Genomic DNA, 19445 nt, shown 5'->3' on the forward strand with positions numbered 1-19445 from the left:
CACTAATAATGTGTATAAATAAAATTAATAAGCCAAAATATTTTTTTCAATAGTGGGAAAAATGATCATAACTTAGTTGTCAAACCAACAATGAGAACAACCATCACTGGTTGCTATCCTCTAATGTTGGTTAACTCATCCTTGTTATTCATGGAATACCATGCCACTTGTAATTACCTGTTGTTGCTCTGTAAGGGGGAAAACTTCACTCTTGGAAAATGCCTCTAGGCCTTGGGTCATTATCTTGTTTCCCTACACCATAGGAAGGTGAGCTCTCGGCCAAGAAGAAACCATTTTAGAACAAACTATAGGCCCTAATAAACCAAAATATCAATAAATCAATAATATATAAATATTATTTATTATATCATTTTAATAAAAACATTGTAATTACAAAAAATTATAACTAATGAAAAATTTACTTGTACATATCACATTTTCAATCCCATTAACCAATACTTTTGTCATATATCTCCTTTGAGACACCAAGTAGTTTCCATTCTAATGGGGTTGGATGGTAATTTTGGTGACTGGGGTTGGCATTTGATGGGGAAATGCTCGTCATAGTGCATTTTAAATGTATTTAATGTTTAAAATATTTATATAACCATCTATTGTGATGTGTCTTGAAGTTTAGAAAAAAGTGTTTTTGATGACTCATTTTTTTCAAAACATCATTAATATCTGATTTTTGAAGGGCACGTTCCATTTCTCTCTGATGCAATATGCTTCCCTGATAGCAGATTTGGTGAATCAAAACTACTTATATTAATGGAACTGGTGGATTGAAATAAATTATATAAGAATGTTGTGTATCAAAATTAGCTTCATAATTGTAATATCAGCATATTTGGTGAATTGAAATTAATTATATTAATATATGAACTAATATCACAAATCAATCTCTTCCAACCAACATATTTAAATGAGTGAAGGATACAAGTACAATTTCTAATATAAACAGTAGTTAACACCATTGAATGAGGTACAATTAAATTATAATATCTATAAGGTAACCATCCAATAGATATGATATCAATTTATAATTATATTCAATTAATTGTGTTGAGGTGTGTGCTCTATGCTCTGTGTTATTGACTCTATGACAAGGATGAATCAAACAAAAGCAAGATATTCATTGAGATAGATTGAGATATTGTTGCTAGTTGTATTTACAAGTCTCAGTAATATATATTTAGTTTCCGTGCGACTTTGAACTCACGCAATAAAAAAATGGAAAACATTACAACCTCCACATTTCATCTTTTTACCTCTGATAACAATGAAAACTTTACATTCCATCATTTCGAAGCTGGCTATTTTGTTGGAGGTTCAAATTTCCTAGGAAGATTTAGAATATCACAATTCAGAGGTATGTATATAATATTTGATGCCATTTTACATCTAATCATATAATTGTGTTATTATTAAAAATATGTTTGGATTGGACTTTGTAAAGGTCTAGTCAAACGCAATGTGTTTGTAGATAAATGATTTGATTGCTCCAATGAATTCTCCTATGATAGCAAGCCAATTGTAGGTAGCGACTCTATGAGGAATTGCATGGCTATGAGAAAAATCTATCGTAAAATGTCAAACATAGGGCCTGCAAATATAGAAACCTTGAGTGTGATAAGCCAATGCTCCAATTGTTCATCAAAATTTTGACTTTTCTTGATGCTCCACTAACTTCTTTTTTTTTCATCTCATGTTTGCAAATTATTTATGCTAACAAGTCTGAATTGGGTAAGCCACATGAAATGTACAACTAAAATCCCAATTGCCAAAAGCCTAAATTGGTTTGCTAGAATTAAAAGAAGGGAGGACAATTAATTAGCTAACGGGTTGCCCCTATACACTAGGACCTCCTACTATTGTATTAGGGTTCTCTGGATAAACATTTACAATACCCCTCTTCTAATGATATGAATGATTTGAGGACATTAGAGTTCGCAAAAACCCTTATATAGATAGACATTCTACCTAGAAGGATACTTCATTCTTATTATCACCTTTAATTTTTCATATGGATGCCATTACATTAGGGTAATTTCTTTTCTTATTTTAGATAAGAAAAAGGGTTTATTATTGTATATAGATGTTATACTATCATATCACTAGTTTTTTTGGTTGGTAGGTGGGCCTACGATTTACTTCTTTGCTTCTTTAATTCTCTGATTGATTTCCTCCTAGACCATTGTTGTAACCTTGCACTTTATATCCCATTATTTCTTTGTACTTGTTTCCAACTCACATTATCTCCTTTATTTCTCCAAAATAAAAGGGAAGGGGGTTAAATGTTGGTGATAACATTTTTGAATTCACAGAGAGAAGAAAGTAAAAAGGAAAATAAAAGAAAAGAGAATAAGTAGGATATTTAGGAATAACAAGGTGTTGATTTGGTTATTTGTCTTTTTACTATTATGAATTGTTTTTGTTCCTTCTGGTATTTTTTCTTGAACTAACTTTATTTATTTATTTTTTACGTCAATATGATTTTTTATTCTTAATTTTTTTTTTAAACTTCAACATGAAAACCACATGATACAGGAAACCACATTTTATCATAAAGTACCTAATAAATTTATTGGCAAATGACACTTATAATAAATTGTCATTTTACATAAATAAATAAAAAAACATGTAGTTTGTGCTCTAATGTGTGTGACACTATACACTCAGGCTAATATCAGTATCACAAATCTTGGAGAAAAATTGCACAATTTTAGGTGGTAGTCAAAAGATTTTTCCAACATTTTAAGGGGACAATAAATTATGGAATTTGGTATAGTGGAACTGTGGGTTAATTCAAGTAATTAAGAAACAAAATTAATCCAGAGTCTTTAAATAATTTTACAATTTTTTTAATAAATAGTGGTGTACTAATGTTTAAAAACATAGAAAATATAAAATTAGGTCCCATTAGGTTGTTGGGTAACTCCATTAATATGAAAATAAAATCTAATAGGTTGTGGTAATGACAAGTTTACCTATTGGGATATTTACTGAGTATACCAAAGTGTATATTAATAAGGCCACCAATAATTCCATCAAGGGGCCATGGAAAATTTTAGGGGTGAATTTTCGCCCTTGGGTTAAATTAAGGGGTTTTATATTTTTATTGGGCGAATATTTTGTATCATAGTACATTGTTACAAATCACCTCAAATTTATTTTATAAAAAAATTAGGTATGGAGGTTAGCCCACTTTATTTTAAGGGAGAGGGTAAAAAAAGTAAATTTAGCCCTTGAAATTAGGAGTTACAATCTTCCATTCGCCCTCATTTTTCAAGAAAATGTATTATGGTAAATAAATAAAACCTCTTTTTATATTTAGTCCATAACCCTCTTTCTATTTAAGAAGGCTCAAAAACAAGGTTTCATTTAAGTGAATCCTATGGGCCAAATACCATATTTATAAAAGAGGTATGGTAAATAAATAAAACATTTTTTTTATATTTACTCCAAATGTCACCTTATATTTATGACACGCAAGCGTATAAATAAATAAAAATATAAATAAAGTGGAGGTATGGTAAATAAATAAAACCTCTTTCTATATTTAGTCCATAACCCTCTTTCTATTTAAGAAGGTTCAAAAAAGAGGTTTTATTTAGGCCAAATACAATATTTATAAAAGAGGTATGATAAATTAATAAAAATATAAATAAACGAGAGGTATGGTAAATAAATAAAACATTTTTTATATTTACTCCATAAGTCACCTTATATTTATGAACACTCAAAAAATTTGTTATATTTAGGTGAAACCTATGGGCCAAATACCATGGGCCAAATTATTATTAATACCATGCAAAAAAACATTATTTACCCTAATATTAGTATTAATAAAAATAAAGATGGCACATGGTATTGACCCATGGTATTCACATGGAATGGAGGCTATTTAAAGGGGGAATTAAACTAGCATAGATCCATCTTTACTCTGGATCAAATATCGTGATATGCAAACTAACATAGAGTGAAAAAATATTTGATCCCTCTCGGGGCTTGGTAGATCAAGAGTAAAAATGGATCTTGTAATTTAATGTCACTTAAACATTTTAACTTCATTAAAATAAAAAATAAAAATAAAAATCAATTATTAATTAGTAATTAGTAATTTTATTAATTTTTATAAATTACTAATAGTAGTTTTTAAGTTCGAGGTTTATGATAACCCATGGTATTGACCCATGTTAATACCATGGTATTCATGTGAGCATAGACTATTTAAAGAGGAAATTCTATCAGGTTAGATCCATCTTAATTCCGGGTCTACCAAGTGCTGGGAGGGATAAATAGATTTCATCCCTCTAAGAGTGGTAGATGTGGAGTTAAGATGGATATAGGTTGGTTTTTATGATAATGAAGATATTAAATAGACTTAGGAAATTATATTGTAAAAAAAATCTTAAGGTGAATGGTTAAAGCTACATTTAGTCACTTCACAAAATTTAGTAAAAAATACCGATATCTCCATTAATATTGGTTTTTATGATTTAACAAAAAAAAAATTCAAAACAATGAATTCTTAACTCTTTCTGCATCACCCTTGCAGAAGAGAGATAGTCGCTACCCAGATTTCCCACCATTTTTCAAACATTCTCAATATGATATCTTCATGAAAATGTTAAGGCACTGATCTTGGATTAGTTGTTTGAAAAATATGTTGGTTTGTACAACCTTTCATCTTCTCTGCTATTCTTAGTTTGTCGTAATGATATGTAGGGGTTGGGTCACTGCACCATATTGTCCTAAAAGGCGGAGATTGTGCACCAAAAAGGAAATTAATGATCCACATGTTACAACGTTGTTAAAAATGGTATGAAGGTAGTGCTAATAAGAAATTTAGATTGGGAGAGACGTAATTAAATTTTATTATTTAATTGAAGATTTACAATTAAAATAATAATAAATCTACATTTATATATTTATATATTGATTGGAAGGCTTCTAACAATAGTCACTTTTTTCCATTAGATCCCTTTCAGGCCTCTCGGATACCTACTACTTCATTATATTATATAGTTGGGGCTTGCTACTTGTTGGCGTGTTGGGGTAAACAAACTTGATGTGTATTTTTTTTTTATTCTACCAGTTGGAGTCTATGGAATAAGAAAGAAATTTGATAGCTTGACAAAAGTGGTAGAGAAAACATTATTCTCTCCTACCATGACAAACATGGCAACTAAAACTTGCAACATTGTTTGTAGGAAGTGAAAATTATGTTTCCTTTTTCCAAACATGTATGTTAGTATATTACAGTTTAATGAATATGTTTATTATTATCATATATGGTTTCATACTTTAACAAAACATTCGCCAAGGCTTCACAATGTTTTATTATTCAGTGAAATATTTTTCAAGATCTTACAAGATTTTATAATTCAGTGAAATATTCACCATGACTTTACAAGATAATATAATCTGGTGAGAGATTCACCAATATATATATATATATATATATATATATATATATATATATATATATATATATATATATATATATATATATATATATATATATATATATATATACACACACACACACACACATATTATATTAGTGATAAAATCACCTCCCATTTTTCCTATGTATCATGGGGATTCGCCCATTTATTGTACATATAAATTTAGGGTGGTTCTTAAAATTTTCCCTGCAAGGGGCTAACTCCATTGTAAAAATTGCAAGATCTTAAACTATTGCTAATGAAATCGAACTGAAATCAAGAGACATAAATTTCTTCTACTATTCTGCAGAAAGAAAAACACACAATAGAAACAAATGCAACCATCAAAACAAAGGGAATGCAATAATTTTACAGGGGAACCCAACTGGGAAAAACCCTTCCACTGCTTTGCATTGTTTCAGATGAGAATATGGATCAATTACAATGTCTTTCTTCAATCTTGAACCACACCCTGCATTGAAATTATGATCTCCTTCTCACTGACCTTCTCTGACCAACACTTAGCCAAAATAGGCCTCATTTATCCTCCTATTTCCTTGTGCAATCGTGGAGGAAATTAGCCCTAAAAAATAGGATAATTCACTATTTCCTTGCACAAATCCTCAAGGAATTTACCACCTTCTCAATGCAAAAACATTGTACACTGAACTAGTATCCAATTAATAATTCCAATGTTCCTTTTCCTCCACTCCAAGTAGGCAATTCAAAGTCCATGCATGACTAGGTATATTTTTAGTAAATTGGTAAGTTAACTAAGAGATCAATGAGTTAACAACTGTTATAACTATTAAAATAAACTCCTACTGACTCCACTAAGGACTAGAGCTCAGTTAACTGAGTTTAACTAACAATAAATCCACTAGATGGCTAAATTTTAGCAATCAACCCATGCACATCTCTACTTATAGCCTATAACTCGAATTTACTGATTTAACTAGGAGACAATGCCATGTCACTCCAGCTAACTTCAATCCATGTTATCCTGCTGATGTGGAAAATTGAATTTCTCCATTTGACTAAGGAACCAGAGTCTAGGTACCACTCACTCCCTCTGAATGTGCTTTCCATGCAATCAATGAGGGTGAAATTGAGCTTGAAATGTGATGCAAGAGCATCTCCTCATATTGTTGTTGCAGGCTCCTGATTGGATTTCCTATGCAGACACTTGGTTGCATAGTGTCCATACTCATGGAAGTGAAAGCATTTAATTTTTTTGAGGTCCTTTTTCTTGCCCTAGTTCTAGTTGGATTCTTCCTTGCCTCGGGCCTTCTTTCCCTTGCCCACCAAGGAAAATTTTTCTTCCTCCTCAGCTTTGGCTATGACACCATCTCTAGTGTTTCTTCTAATCTCCTCCTGCACCAAATTAGCCCAAAGTATCTCCCATATGGTAGCTTGTCTCTTTCATTAACTAAATCATGATAGTTTTGCTAGGATTTTGGAAGGCCAAGGAGTGCTAAGCTCACAAGTTCAGATGATGGCACATTTTATCCTACTCCTCCAAGTTCATCTCTAACCTGAGTGAATCTGGATAGGTATTAGGAAATGGTTTCATTATTCTACATTCAAATGATCCTGAGTTTATCTCTCACATAGGGGCTTCACTAGGGGAGCAATACCATACCATGTGTGTTAATATTAAGGGATATATATTGAGGAAAAAATGGCATAATATATTGAGCATGTAATGGGGGAAAAGGATTTTTATATTGGTAGGTATAAAAAATTAAGTTCAAAGTTAATGTAAAAATATAAAGGGATATAAAAAATGTTAATGAAAAAATGGATACCTACATTATCTAATGAAAGTAGGGATTTTTTTAATTGGGAAGGTTAATTGGGTTTGTATTGGTAGGGGGTTAAATAATGTGATTTTTAGAGTTATTTTCCAATATGTAGTCAAATTAAGGGTATTGTTTAGTATACCACAAATGTGCATGATATATCATAGGTTCATTGAGTGAAGCCCCCGTGATCTCTTAATGCCAATTTCCTAGCATTACTATTGGTCTGGAATAGATATGTGAGGGTTTTCCACATTGTAAAAGGAGTCTCCTTTCCATGCAAATTCAAAACCACAGGATATTTGACACCCTCTAGAATAATCCTCCTAGATTTTGTTGTCTTTCTTCCACTGAGCAAGTGCTTGTGCATCTGATGTTGCTAGTTTTGGAATATCAGTTTGTGTATATTCCCATACTCCATTGTCATACAAGACAACTTCCATCTTGTATTTCCAAGCACAAAAATTCAAGGTGCCCTCTAATGCATACTCAAGCCTTAATCCATTGAAAGACATTTTTCCTGCACCGAAGAGAATCTGCACCAAAAACTCAGCAAATTGAAATTTATCTAAGCAAAGATATGGAACAAGGTTTCCATGTAATCTTCTAACACTTTGATTCCATGTAGAAATTGTAAGAAATTTACTACTGCTAATGAAATCGAACTAAAATCGGGAGACAAAAATTTCTTCTACTATTATGTGGAAAGGAAAACACGTGATAGAAACACATGCAACCATCAAAACACAAGGAACACAATAATTTTACAAGGGAACCCAACTGGGAAAAACCCCTCCGCTGGTTTGCATTAATTCAAATGAGAATATGGATAAATTACAACGTATTTCTTCAATCCTGAAGCACACCCTGCACTACAATTCTGATCTCTTTCTCACTGACCTACTCTGAACAACACTTATCCAAAGTAGGCCTCGTTTATCATCCTATTTCCTTGCATAATCGTGGAGGAAATTAGCACCTAAAAAATAGGATAATTCCCTATTTCCTTGCACAAATCCTGAAGGAATTGACCACCTGCTCAATGCAAAACATTGTATGCTCAACTAGTATGCAATTGATAATTCCAATGTTCCTTTTCCTCTACTGCAAGTAGGAAATTCAAATTCCATGCATGGTTGTGTATATTTTTAGTAAATTGGTTAGTTAACTGAGAGATCAATGAATTAACAACTTTTATAACTAATCAACTAAACTCCTACCGACTCCACTAAGGACTAGAGCTCAATTAACTGAGTTTAACTAAAAATAAATCGACTAGATGGCTAAATTTTAGCAATCAACCCATGCACAACTCTACTTCTAGCCTATAACCTGAATTTACTGATTTAACTAGGAGAAAATGCCATGTCACTTCAGCTAATTTCTATCCAAGTCATCCTACTTATGTGGAAAATTGAATTCTCCATTTGACTAAGGCACAAGTCAAATGAAGTATTTTCTTGCTACAATTTAACATCCATGAGGGTTGACAAGAGTGTTTTCTATTTTGATCGGTATGATATGTTATAATGGTGTCTAATATAAATCTTGTTTAAGGCAATTGTTTATAATTAACAATAATTAGTTCACAGTTATAAGTGTACAAATATTGAAGGAGTTTATGCAATAGATTTCTGAGTTTTTAATTTTACTATTCATCTCATTTTCTTCCTATTTTTAGCATTTAATTTCTTTTTAAGTTTTATGATAGACCAACCATACCATTACATTCAAAATGAAAATATAAAGCCATCTAGATACTTGATTTCGAGAAAATAATGAGTAATTATAAATTTAAAACACCTTGTGAAATGCAAAAAACTATATTTGTGACAATGAATATACATACAAGGATAAGTGAGCTAGTTGCCCCCTACATAACAATTTTACAAACCATTTCCATCTGTTGTCACCCTTATTAATAAACCATGTTCAATCATTTTTTACTGTATATATAGTTGAGGATAAGAATCATAAGAAATACATAAACAAACCACCAACTTATGACTTACATGTTGATTTTTGATAAAAAGAGATAAACAAAAAACAATTACAAACAAATCTCTACCACAATAAGAGAATCACCCTTGTCAACAGTAAAAGTTTGTTTTATCTCTTTGGAATGTATTGAGAATTCCACTTCATAGTACCCATGAAAGCCTTTAAATTTAAATTGGTCTTCATTATTTGCATGAATCTTTATGTTTTTTGTCCATTCTTTCTTTAGAGAAATGAATATCTTTCCTACTTCATTGTGTGTCCCATTCTAATCAACAAAGTGAAGGTGTCCTTGCTCCCTAGACATAAGTTCCCAAAAACCCCATAATATAATACCTTCAATTATTGGGTAAGCAAAAGCTTCACAAAGCATAACATCCAAGTCATCTGCCCTTATAAATTCATTAGTCAAGTAAATATCAATCTTTGTAAACAACCCTAAAACAGACATTGTCTTCAAAGAAGTGTGTACAATGGAACCACTAGGGTAGGTAATATGGCCTTGTATCCCTATCTCCCCAACTAGTACACCTCATTCATGAAGATCCATGATCTAATTAATATACTTCTTTGGATCTGTAATGGGAACCATCTTCTACATTTATAATTACCTTTTTGTGATTTCATCCAATACCATTTTAGCTTATTTTGAAAAACACCCCACTTGGAATTTTTGCTAAAGAAGCCAACATTATCTTCATTATCAAGACTACTCCTATTGATGCATGACCCCAAAGGAAAAATATTGTATATATTGTAAATAATTAACTAATATAATATTGAATAGTTAATTCTTTAATAGGGAGACTGATATAATTTTATATTTTTTATAGACATTTTTTTAAATAGCAAACATTTTCACTAATTAGTGCATGTTACTAAAAATATAGTTAATACGTAATTGGAAGTTAGTAATCATCTACTTATAATTATCAAATTCTTTCACATATTTTAGTTTTAGAAACATTTTATTGTTTATTATATTACAAGTAATTTAATACTTTTAATATTAAAAAGATTCATGTAATAAAAATAGCTATGTTTGTAATAATATATTCTCTAGTAGATGAAAGTAGAATGATTTTTAAATTTGCATTAAAACTAAATTTTATCTAGAATATGTTTGTGAATAAAAACTATATTTTACAATATTTAGAGTTAATAGTATAATATCTATTGATTTTTGATATATAATATCAAGCCGAAATTTTTTAAACATAACATTTAAAAAAATATTCATACAAATCCAAATTTAAATATAACATTTAAAAAAATATTTATACAAATCCAAATTCCAACCGTGTGGTGGTGACAACTACCACTAGAATACGTGGAAAAATCTAGTCCTTATGAGGTGGAGCAAGAAGTCCCATTGGTGCTCCAAAGCGAGCCTTAACATCTACCGACACACATACCACGAGGGACACCTAGCGAGGTGACTGTAAAAGCAAGGGCGCACTATGGGAAGAAGAGATTATGGGAAGAATGAAAGTACTCTCAATTTGACAAGAGACTTTCTGAAAGAGAAACTACATTGGAAAGGGAAAATTTGCCAAGAAAGAAGGGTTGGGAGGATATGTGAAGACAGGCCTCGACCCATAAAAGTCACCATGGCAAGCGTACAAGAAAAACAACAACTTTTGGGCAAAAAGAAACTCTCAAAAGGCTCATACTTCTTCCTCGATGAAGATTTAACCAAAAAACAACAAGAGGAGAGAAGGGATGAAGTGGAGACAATTAGAACAATAAGAAATGAAGGGAAAAGGGCATGGTTGTATAATGGGAAAGTCGTTATTGCAGTGTTTGGGCCTCCAGGCAAATCAAGGCAGCAAGCTGACAATAAAGAAAAAATAGAGAATTCAATAATAGAGACGAAAACAACAAGAGCAACATGGACAAAAAGGGGTGAAGTCCCAAATTTGAGTCTTATGTGCCAAACTGCGTAGCAGTCAAATCCTACCCAGCTCTACCTAAGTTTAGTTTGTTGGAATTGTAGAGGTTACCCATGGAGGAGGGGACCTGGGTTAGGGCTTATTGCGGAAGGTAGAGACATAATTTGTCTCACGGAAACTCATGAGCATGATGGTTGCAAAACTCCTGTGTTTGACGGTTATTTGAAGTTGGCAGTTTGGAACAAGGTAGTAGAAAATGGCAAAGGGTATGGGGGAATACTAGTTTTAGTGAGAGAAAAATAAGGTCGTCACATTCATTTAATTAAAGAAGATGCAAATAAACAATATTTATGGTTGAAAATATCAGAGAATGAGAATCAAATAAGAATTGTAGCATGCTATTTTTCCCCTCAAGTCTCAAAAACTTACAAAAATAAGGGGCTTGACAGCAAGAATCCATATGCAGCTTTAAAACAAGATATTGTCGTGTACTCTCAACAGGGAGAAGTTATTTCAGTAGGAGATTACAATGCTAGAACAACAAATAATCGAACTAGCATCCTTTGTTGCAAAGAGGATAACAATCCTATTTGGCTCACTAAAGAGGAGAATCCCCAATGGGTGAGGTGTTCAGAAGATGACAAAGTTAGCAATAATTTTGGAGATGATTTGCTTACATTGTGTGGGGCTTCCAACTTAATTATTTTCAATGGTCTAGATAGATGGAAAAGGTTTGGGAACTTCACTTGCAACACATACAATGGGGAAAGTGTTGTTGACTATGTGATGTGTTCACAAAGCTTAATAGAAAAGATAGATGAATTTAGTATTGGAGAGCATATTTGCAACTTAAAATCAAATCATAACCCAATTTTTAGAAGGTTATCATGGTTAGAAGAAAGGCAGCATAGGAGGAAAATCCAATGCTCTCGACAATCACTATCAAGATGCAAAATTCTTCTAACACAAGAAAATGGTACTATCTTCAAGACAATGTTAGAGAGATTAATTCAGAAGGAGAAAAATGGTTTCAAATGCTTCAGTAGCCATGAGTTAACAAATATAATCCAAAGTGCACTTAAGAAGTGAAAAAGAGCAAAAAGTAGGAAATCAGAATCAAATTGTTTTCCTGTAAATGCTTGGTTTGATGAAGAATTCAAAATGGCAAAGAGAACCTTGAAAAAGACAGGAAAAGAGAAGATGAATGTAAAGTTATATAAGCAGATACTAAAAAGGAAAAAATATGAGTTCATGCAAACAAGGAGAGAAGAGTTAATACATTTAAGCAAGAATAAACCAAAGATTTTCTGGCAGGAACTGCACCAAGGAAGAAACAAATTGAAAATAATATAATAGCCAATCAATGGTTTGAATATGAAAGTCAACTATATGAGAAAGAATTTGAGGCGGAGTCCCCCCCTAGGATCAACACAAATTCAAAGCTCTTCACATTACAAGAGGTGGAGAATGGAATTAAGAAGTTGAAAACAGGAAAGGCAAAGGACTTGGTTGAACTTCAAGCATAGTATCTAAAATGGGGAATGAATGCTCTTGCACCACACATCATGAAAATATTCAACAACATCATTCAGCAAGGATTCCCAAGAGACTGGACAACTAGCCTAGCAATACCCCTTTTCAAAAGTGGAGACATTAATAATCCATCCAACTATAGAACAATTATGATCAATCCTTTGTTTGCAAAGATTTTCGGAAGCATGGTAGAAGACAGAATTAGCAAGTGGGCAGAAGTACAAGAAAAGAGGGAAAGAGGACAAGCGAGTTTTAGGCCGAAACATTCTACAATGGATCATGGCATCACATTGAGACACATTGTTGAAAAGATTTGGGATGACAAAGAAGAAGTATTTTGCTGCTTTGTTGACTTCAGAAAAGTATTTGAAATAGTCCCTAGGGATAAGTTGTGGCGTAGAATGGAAGAACTTGAAATTCCTATGCATTATAGAGCCACTGTCCATAGACTTTATGAAGAAGTGAAAGTCAAAATTAGAACCTCAACAGGTATTTCAGAAAGCTTTATAAGTGACATTGGGTTCAAGCAAGGTTTCCCTCTATCCCCCACTCTTTTTGGTCTATATATTGATAAATTGGAAGAGTGGCTAAATATGCAAGGTGGAGATGGTGTTTGGTTGGGGGAGTTTGTGATAAAGCTTCTTTTATATGCTGATGATATTGTATTGATTTCTAAATCGATCCATGGATTGCAAATGCACTTATATGCCCTTGAGCATTTTTGTAGAGCAGTGGGGATGCAAGTCAATACTAGCAAGACCAAAATAATGATTTTTTCTAATAAAAGGAAGTAGAGCCAGCATACTTTCTTCTTTGAAGAGAACATTCTTGAAGAAGTAAATGAGTACATGTATCTTGGGATTGATTTCAACAACAAACTCAATTGGGAGGACTGCAGAAAGAAGAAAATTTTAGGAGGGTGGAAAGCATTATATGCTCTTCAAAACAGATGTAGAGAGGCAGAGTTATGGGATTGGAAAATGATTAAAGTGCTTTTTTGACTCCTAGTTTGTCCAGTGATGCTATATGGGTGTGCATTGTGGGCTAGCAGCACCCCCGTCTCAAAATGGAAACAAATTAAGAAAATCCAAAAATGCTTGATCATGAGCAAGTTCAAGATAAAAAGTTTGGTACCTTATGAGATAATGTTGAGTGAAACATGATCAACTTCCATTGAAGAAATTGCTATGGTGTGGCTCATAAGATACCTAAAAAGAATTGAACAAATTAGAGTAGGTAGATGGCCTAATGTTATCTTCAATGAATGCATCAGTGAAAGAAAGAAAACATGGATGAAACAAAATTGCACATGGATGCAAAAATGGAATATCTACCTCAATGCATGTCCCATAAATAGCAAGGAGCTAAAGGATTTTGTTATGGAGAAGTTTCGTAAAAATGTATGGGGAAAAGAGTTGGGTAGAAAGAAGAAATATTACATTGAGGAATTCAACCCTACGTGTGATTTACAACAAAAAGAGTTCATTGGAGCTAGCATTTCGTGGAGGGAAAAGGTTCTTATTGCTCAATTAAGGACCAACTCACATCAACTTCGGTGTGAAACAAGACAGTGGAAAAGGCCTAAAGAAGTTTGGGAAGAACGGGTGTGTACATTTTGCACATCTGGGGCTGTGGAATTGGAAAAACATTTCATTTTGGAATGTGATGCATTCAAAGACATCAGAGAAAGTTATGAGAACATGTTAGCATCAGTTTCTTGACATTGTCTTTTTAGTGAGGGGATTGTTGGAAGGTTGGGTCAGCTCATCATCAATTTGAATCGAAAAGGGATTGAATTGCAAAAAGTGAAAAACAGGGAACTAATGGTCTCATAGACTATTTTTTGTCTCGTCGACCTTAAAATATCATTTCATTTCATTTCTATTGCCTACTTTGTAGGCAATATCCATTCAATTTTTCTGACCATTCATTTATTTAAAGTGTAGTGGTGTAGTCAAATGTGGTTGGTTGGTTTATTTATTTGTTTGTTTTTTTTTAAATCTTGATATTATATGGTTTAGATTATATTTTAAAATATAATTAGTATAATTATATTAAAAATATTAATATAGTTGATATAATCAAAAATTTCATAAATATAGTAAAAAAAAATTATTGCAACACTAAGAATGTCTTACTAATGCACACATTTATTTGATTAATCATGTATAAAAAAGTTATGGGTTAATTTTAACTTTAAAATAAATGAATTATAAATTAATGTTATAAAGAATAATGAGGAACTTATCATGGATAAACTGATTAGAATTGGAATAATTTCAAATTCGCAGAAAATTGGTGTGTGGAGAGGCACGTGGCACCAATATGATTATCATTCACAAATTTAATTTTTTAAATTTATTGAAAGTAATGGACCATTTTGCTAAATAAAATTACTTATATATAAATGATAATGAGGAATTTATCATGGAGGAGCTTATTAGAATTGAAATAATCTCAAAGGGAAATTGGTGGGCCGAGAGCCACCTGGCACGAATATAATTTTTAAAATTTATTAAAAGTCAATGCAACCTAACAAACTCTTTAGTTATTATTATTATTACTATCCACAAATCTAACTTTTAAAACTTATTAAAAGTTAATGCAACCTAACAAACTCTTTAATTTTTATTATTATTATTATTATCCAATTTTAAGGTCACGACCAAGCCAAGGGACCCACCTCCACCTTAGACAATTTTGCTAAATAAAATTTGCTTATATATAAATGAATGTTATAAATAATAATGAGGAACTTATCATGGAGGAACTTATTAGAATTGGAATAATTTCAAATCACTAGGAAATTGGTAGGTAGGGAGCCAAGTGGCAAGAATCTAATTTTTAAAATTTATTAAAAATCAATGCAACCTAACAAACTCTTTAATTATTATTATTATTATTATTATTATTATCCACAAATTTAAATTTTTAAATTTGTTAAAAATCAATACAACTTAACAAACTCTTTAATTATTATTATTATTATTATTATCCAATTTTAAAGTAACGGCCAAGCCAAACACCAAATCGGTGTATGAGACCTCCTTGTTTATGGAACAAGGGACCTGTCTCCACTCAACGACTACTAAGTATATGAAGACATACATACTCTATTAATGGATCATTTCGCTAAATAAACTTTGCTCATATATAATGAATGTTATAAATAATAATGAGGAGCTTATAATAGAGGAACTCATTAGAATTGGAATAATCTCAAATCACCAGGAAATTGGTGGGAGGAGAGTCATTTCCCACACATCTAATTTTTCAAATTTTTTAAAATTCAATGCTAACCAACTCTTTAATTATTATTATTATTATTATTATTATTACTATCCACGAATCTAATTTTTTAAATTTATTAAAAGTTAATGCAACCTAACAAGCTCTTTAATTATTATTATTATTATCCAATTTTAAGGTCATAACCAAGCCAAAGGACCCACCTCCACCATTTTGCTAAATAAAATTTGCTTATATAAATGAATGTTATAAATAATAATGAGGAACTTATAATGGAAGAACTTATTAGAATTGGAATAATCTCAAATCTCTAGGAAATTGGTGGGTGGGGAGCCACATGGCAGGAATCTAATTTTTTAAATTTATTAAAAGTCAATGCAACCTAACAAACTCTTTAATTAATAATGAAGAGATTATCATGGAGGAACTTATTAGAATTGGAATAATCTCAAATCCCTAAGAAATTAGTGGGTGGGGAACCACTTGGCACTAATATAATTTTTAAATTTTATTAAAAGCCAATGCAACCTAATAAACTCTTTAATTAATAATCAGGAACTTATCATGGTGGAACTTATTAAAAATCAATGCAACTTAACAAACTCTTTAATTATTATTATTATCGAAGTGGGTGGGGAACCACGTGGCAGGAATCTAATTTTTAAAATTTATTAAAATTCAATGCAACCTAACAAAATTTTTAATTAATAATGAAGAACTTATCATGGAGGAACTTATTGGTGGGTGGGGAGCCGCGTGGCACTAATATAATTTGTTTAATTTATTAAACATCAATGCAACCGAACATACTCTTTAATTAATAATGAGGAACTTATCATGGCAGAACTTATTAAAAATCAATGCAACTTAACAAACTTTTTAATTATTATTATTATTATCCAATTTTAAGGTCATGGCAAAGCCAAACACCAAATTGGTGTATGAGAGAACTCCTATGAAGGCATACATACTCTACCCCGTCTAGTTTTTGAACCTGAGGAAACTCATGCTCTTAACCATTAGGCCCACTCAAATTGTATAATAGTTGATAAACATTAGTCTAAACATACTCTGAGCATATTTTTTTGAGAATCAATCTAGACTTTCAACTAAAAAATATAAAATCAAAAAATTCTCATCTACCTTCAACTAAAAATAGAAACCCTGCCATAAAAATAAATTAAATCTAAAATATTGGAAAAAATTTACAATATTTAAAATATATAAATTTAATAATTTAAAATTACATTTTTCGCAAATTTTCTTCAATGTAATAATTTTAAATAAATCAAAATTTTGTGTAAGAAAGAGAAAACACGTTAGCTACCTTTCCCAACTTTTAATTGAGGTCATGAGGAAAGAGCTTGTTGCCTTGACTTTATATTTAGGTCTTTAAAATTTGGAGGTTACTTATTCCTCCCAGCTTTTTCAAAGTCTTATTTGATTGAGTTACGCTTTAACATCACCTGAAAGCGGAGTCTTTTGCGGAGATGATTTGGAGTCTTTTGCGGAGTTGATCTGGGTATAAATGTTGAATGGGTTGACGCGCTTATCACGGAGGTGATTTAGGTTGAAATCTTCACCAGCAAAATATAGTAAATAAGGTATATTAACGCTCGGTCAAATTTTGCACTTGAGTGCATGATGTGTTGGTTGGGGCAGTTGGCTTTCACACCTCTCAATCACGTTGGAATCTTGAGGGAGCTGCGTGATGCTGCAGTACATTTGATTTGGTGATGACGTATCTCTACACGCTACGGCGATATTTGTATAGACGATATATGTAAATCTGCTCGCTTCGGCAATATATGTTGTATGATGATTCTTCAACGAGGATGCTTCTTCCCCACTGAATCTGCTCGCTTCGGCGATATATGTTGTATGATGATTCTTCAACGAGGATGCTTCTTCCCCACTGAAAAACGCTTAGTCAATTTCATAACCGGCCATTTTAATTTAATTGATTATGTTTTTGGATATTTTAGATTTACTTTTATTGATTAAAATGAGTTTTTGAATGTAAATATGGATTTAACATTTTCAAAAATTTCTAACATTATTAGATTTTAGAAAATTTTCAACTTAATTTGTAATTCTAAAAAAATTTACTAAATTTTAACCAAATTTTATTAAAAAATATACCACAAAATTTTCCAAAATATAACACGCTTTAAAATAAATAAATAAAAACTAGCCAAAAAAAAATAAGAATGTCAATGTTGCGATATATATATACTTTTGCGCTGGATCCATTGAGGTGACCGTGGTCTCTTGGGGTTTAATTAATGGCACATTTTTCTTCGATTTTGGTTTCGAGAATGATCGGTTTCGATTTGCTATATTAGAAATACATTCTATAAAGTTATATGGAAAATAACCACAATGGACCAGATATGAAACTAATTAAGTTTGTTTTTATTGTTTTTGTTACTTTTGTATAAATAATTGATCATTTTGAATTTTTTTATATGAGAATTTTTTATATAATTGTAATTTTTCTTTCTTGCCATTCTAACAAATTTTTAGATTTTGACAGTATTAAATAGAAAATTAATCCCAAAAAGCAAAACTTAAAAAACATTAAACCACACCGTATAAAATGTTATATCTTAAAATATTTTATTACATTATCAAGTAATTAATAAAAATTATAACTATATTCACTTTAATTGTCAAAATAACCAGTATTTGAAATACGATCCTTCTTTCTTTAAATCACTGCATTACATTATTCAATAATGGTTATAATTAAATAATTAAATTTCCATATACCTTACAAAATAAAATATTTGAAATATGATCCTATTTTTTTTCAATATAATTATATTTTACAAAATAATTATTATCTAAAATATAATTATTTTTCATTAAATTATTAATATAGATGTATCTTAATTATAGAATTATCAAGTGTTAAGATGGATCAATTTTGTTTTAAAGTTCAAACTTAAAAGAAAAGTTTACACCTCTTGAAATTTGATTCTTTTGGATAGATTTATGTTGGTTTTTTAAACACAAACCACATGTCAACTGCATGTTGAACATAAAAAACATTATGCACTTCTTTCATGTTGAGCAATACACTAATAAAATGTTTTAGCCATAAGGTTCTTTTTTTCAATTGCTTTATATATTATACACATAATTAATTTTTTTTGTAAGTTAAATTTTTATATTACCTTTGGATTTCAAGTTACATCAATTTTTTTTAAACGAAATGGGTAGAGATTTGTATTAAAATATTATAGATTACAAGGTCAAAACCTTTTCATATTCCAATCTTCCTTGCGGGTTTGAGATTGAGCACAGTGGCTAATCCAAACCCTCAAGGGAGTTCCCCATGACACAAATATTCCAGTTCCCTCCCAACTAAATATTTTCCAAAAAAAACCCCAAAATATAGACACATTTACATTCCATTTTTAACTATATTTTTATTTTGATCTAGAATGACTTCTTGTTTTCCTTAGAGAAAAACTTTTTCCTTTCTTCCCAACTTGAATCCAACCTACATTTTC

This window comes from Pinus tabuliformis, chromosome 5_2 (assembly GCF_031772625.1).
Source record: "Pinus tabuliformis cultivar Carrire ecotype Pingquan chromosome 5_2, CPIR1, whole genome shotgun sequence".
NCBI lineage: Eukaryota > Viridiplantae > Streptophyta > Pinopsida > Pinales > Pinaceae > Pinus > Pinus tabuliformis.